The sequence below is a fragment of the Macrobrachium rosenbergii genome, chromosome 51 (genome assembly GCF_040412425.1).
Source record: "Macrobrachium rosenbergii isolate ZJJX-2024 chromosome 51, ASM4041242v1, whole genome shotgun sequence".
Classification (NCBI taxonomy): Eukaryota; Metazoa; Arthropoda; class Malacostraca; order Decapoda; family Palaemonidae; genus Macrobrachium; species Macrobrachium rosenbergii.
Genome location: NC_089791.1, coordinates 37414883 through 37419882, shown reverse-complemented (window position 1 = coordinate 37419882; position 5000 = coordinate 37414883).

Here is a 5000-nt window from a genome sequence, read left to right as displayed (position 1 = left end):
AATACCCTCGTCTGAGAGAGAGAGAGAGAGAGAGAGAGAGAGAGAGTTTTGAGAGAGAGAGAATACCTGAATGGGATGGTTCCACCATTTGCATATTTGATGAAATTTCAACGTCAGAGAGAGAGAGAGAGAGAGAGAGAGAGAGAGAGAGAGAGAGAGAGAATACCTGTGGGATGGTTCCACCATTTGGGGTTGATGAAATACCTCGTCTAGAGAGAGACCTTACCTTACAGACCTTACAATTCGTTCGGGTTGCCCCAGGTCCCTCAGTGTGAGGCACCTTTGATGTCTACCAGAGAGTTGCTAACGCATCTTCCGGTATATTTTGCATCTTCCAGTCTTGGATGGTCTGGGATGCATCTTAGATATTTGTCGAGCTTATTCTTAAACACATCTACGCTCACTCCTGTTATGTTCCTCAGATGAGCTGGTAGCGCATTGAATAGACGCTGCATTATCGATGCTGGTGCGTGGTGGATTAATGTCCTGTGTGCTTTCCTTAATTTTCCTGGTATAGTTTTTGGCACTATTAATCTACCTCTGCTTGCTCTTTTGATAATTTTAGTTCCATGATGTTTTCGGTAATTCCTTCTATCTGTTTCCATGCTTGAATTACCATGTAGCGTTCTCTTCTCCTTTCAAGACTATATAAATTTAAGAATTGTAGTCTTTCCCAGTAGTCAAGGTCCTTAACTTCTTCTATTCTAGCTGTAAATGACCTTTGTACACTCTCTATTTGTGCAATATCCTTTTGGTAGTGTGGGTACCATATTATATTGCAATATTCAAGTGGACTACGTACGTACGTTTTATAAAGCATAATCATGTGTTCAGCTTTTCTAGTTTTGAAGTGCCGGAACAACATTCCCATTTTTGCTTTGCATTTTGCCAATAGAATTGCTATTTGATCATTGCATAACATATTCCTATTCAACATCACACCAAGGTCTTTAACTGCTTCCTTGTTTGTGATTGTCTCATTATTAGGTCCTTTATATGCATATAGCATTCCTACTTTATCACCATAGTTCATTGATTCAAATTTATCAGAGTTAAATACCATCCTATTTATCTCTGCCCATTTATATATTTTGTTTAGGTCTCTTTGTAGCGAGTTCCTATCTTCATCACAAGCAATTTCTCTACTTATTCTTGTGTCATCTGAAACTTCTTACTACTGAGTCCTTAACATTACTGTCTATGTCTGCAATCATAATCACAAACAGCAATGCAGCTAACACCGTACCCTGTGGTACACCGGATATTACCGTAGCTTCATCCGATTTCTCATCGTTTGCAATCACTATCTGTTTTCTATTTTGCAAAAATTCTTTTATCCATCTTCCTACTTTGTCAACAATGTTATGTTTTCTAATTTTTTTTTCGCTAATATATTATGATCTACCTTGTCAAAAGCTTTTGCAAAGTCTAGGTAAACCACATCTGTATCTTTTCATTTATCATATTTTTATATATGCTTTCATGGTGGACTAACAGTTGGGTTTGTGTACTTTTTCCGGGTACAAAACCATGTTGTCCTATATTGAACAATCTATTTTTCATTAAATGTTTCATTATATTTTTTTCATTACCCTTTCATATACTTTCATAATATGAGATGTCAGACTCACAGGCCTATAATTACTTGCCTCTAGTCTTGAACCACTTTTGAAAGTAGGAGTAATATATGCTAATTTATGCTCATCATAAATCTTGCCTGTATCTATACTTTGCCTTAATAATATTGCTAGCGGCTTTGCGATTGAATGAACCACTTTCTTTAACAATATGGCAGGTACTCCATCTGGTCCTGCTGCTGATCCATTTTTAATTTCATTAATAGCCTGCACAATATCGGCTTCTGTAATATCTATATCTGATAAGTATTCAGTATTTTCATCTCTTATTTCTGTATCATTATCTTCATTGTCAATTCTAGGTGTAAATTCACTCTTATATCTTTCTGCTAAAATGTTACATATTTCCTTTTTCATTCGTTAATCGCCCTTCAATTCTTAGAGGGCCTATTTCTACTCTTATTTTATTCATCTTTTTTGCATATGAATAAAAAATTTTAGGGTTTTGCTTGATATTTTGTAGTGTCATTTCTTCTAGGTTCCATTTTTCATTTTCTTTTGATTGTATAATCTTTTGTTCTGCATTTTCTATCTTACTTTTAGTTCCATCACTTTCCATGCATTCTTTTCTTTTGCAAGAGCTTTTTTCCACTTTCTAATTTTCTGGAACAAGATCCTTCTGTCTCTTGGAATTCGTGACTGATGCTTACTTTTTTTCTTCGGTATATATTTTTCCACTATTTCCTCTAATATTTTATATAATATATCGGTATTTACCTGTATATCATCACTTACAAATATGTTTTCCCATTCTTTGTTTAATTCTTCATTTATTTTTGACCAATTTATATTCTTACTATAGAAATTGTATTTTCCATATCCTTCCCATTTTTTCGTCTCTTGCTTTTCTTTGTTTTCGTATGTTCTGGAACGGACTGTTAGTTCTATGACATTATGGTCCGAAATACTCGTGTTATATACTATTATTTCTTTAACATAGTTCACCTCATTCACAAATACTAGGTCTAAAATATTATCCTTTCTTGTTGGTAGGTGATTTATTTGCTGAATGTTATGTTCTAGTAGCATATCTAATAGCTTTTCAAATTGCCTCTTATCTTCTGCACTACTATTGCTCTCTTTTTATATGTATAAATACAACCACAGTCTCCTATTCGTTCTTTCCATTCTACAAAAGGAAAGTTAAAGTCTCAGTTAGGAGTATAGTCCAGTCCTTGTGATTTCTACATATTTCATCCAATTTTTCAATTATTATGTCAAACTCTTTAGTATTAGGGGTCTATATATTACAATGTTCACTAATTTTTCAGATTCAAATTCTACCGCTATTAATTCACATTCTGTGTTACTATATTTCTCACAGATTTTTTCCTTGATTGGCATCTCTCCCATATATCGCTTGGTTCCCCCTTGATTTCTATTTTTCTATCTGATCTATAAGTTTGAAACCCTTTATCTGGTCATCATTACCAGTCTCTTGGGAATACCAGGTTTCACTTATATTCAATATTTCTATTTTTCATTTTGGGTTAGTTCTTCTAAGAACTCTATCTTTCTTTTGAGTTACTCGAAACTAGACCCTGCGCGTTCATCACTATGATTGTTTGCATATTATCTCCATTATCTAATATGGGTAATAATAAGGATTTTCCATGTCTCTTTCCTGTTCTGATATGTTGATCTTTTTCATTTCCAGAAATTCGTACATTAAAAATCCAACTTTTCCATTATATTTGTTCTTCCAGCTTCATATTTATTCACTTTGTGCATAAACCTGCACTTATCTCCATATCTGCACCATCCCCTTGCATCATAGATACATTGCTTGTTCCTTGTGCTATATCTAGGTGCTGATGGCTCATATCGTGGTGCTGACTTTTCATAATGTGTTGTTGGCTTGCTTTTTTGCCTTCATCACATGATCTTTGTTCTTTTCTTTATTTGTTTCATTTTTTCCTTGGTTTTTTATATGTATTTGATTTTTTTATTTTGATTTTGGTCTTTCATGGCTACAGGATGCATGTACCTACATTTCTTATTAAACCTACATCCATTTCCTTCTTTTTCCAGTTTCTACATATTTTTGGATGTAGATCTCTGCATTCCTCTTCATAGCCATCTAGATATGCACATTTGCCATAGATCTCATAATTGTGACATATCTTGGGATGTTTGTAATAACATCTTTCACCAAACCTGCAATTCCCTCTTTTCAAAAGGGTGCATACTGTGTCTTTCTTTTTCTTTTTTTTTTTCTTGTTCATTCCCCTCAGTATGGAGATCCGGTACAACCTCTTTGGGATTTTATTTTGATTTATCAGGTCATAATTTATTTCTTCATATGTATGTTGCTGTATTGCCTCATATGTAGAATCTATGAGTTTCTCTGCATCCATACTATTATCCTGTTCTTTGTTTTCATTAATCTTTTCTCTCTCTTCAGTCTTATTTTCTTCTCTATTTTCTCTTCTTCCTCTTCTTCATCTTCTTCATCTTCTTCATCCTCCACAATCTGTACATTAAGTCTTGATTTAATGACCTTGTCTATCCATACTAGACATGTTGAGCAAAATATTTTGTGTCCTTATTTCTATTTTGCTCAACTTCAGCACATGACGGTGTGTCGGTACGTGGCAAGCATAGCATTTCCTAATCAGGTTTTGTGGATTTACAATGCTATACCACACTCTACATAGTTTACATGCTTTAGGCATCCGTTTGCCTATTGCATCAATCAATATATTCACTAATTCCACCTTACTTATTTTCTTTGATGGAATGTGTTGATTTTTGTAGATTTTCTTTATAAGTCTTTTGATAACTTGAACTTTCATTGGTATCTCTTCTATTATTTTTCATTATATTTTCTACAGATTTGCTCCAGCTTGAAGGATCGTATCCTTTCAATATGTCTGTGAATGATTTCACATCTTTTTGGTCAATGTTGCAGTTAATCTCCATGATCAGCAAACCAAGTTCCTTCCTGCCAATTCATCGTATTGAATATCACCGATGCAAGCTAGATTTCGCCACCTTTTGCCACTGTTGGCTGATTCCTCCATGATTTTCTGATTTTATTAATTCACTCGTAGACAACTTATTGACGGTTTTTCGCTCTAATCTGATATTAAGTTAATCACCGATAGTTCACGAACACTTTTAGCTATATTTCATTCGCTAATTGTATGTAAGACGCGTATTATCGGGTAGATTATCCAGACCATGAACGATTACGTCTCACCGAGAGAATGTCACATCACAGAGAGGAGAGAGAGAGAGAAGAGAGAGAGAGAATACCTATGGGATGGTTCTGTTTTGGGGTTGATGAAATACCTCGTCTACAAAAAGAGAGAGAGAGAGAGAGAGAGAGAGAGAGAGAGAGAGAGAGTAGAGAGAGAGAGA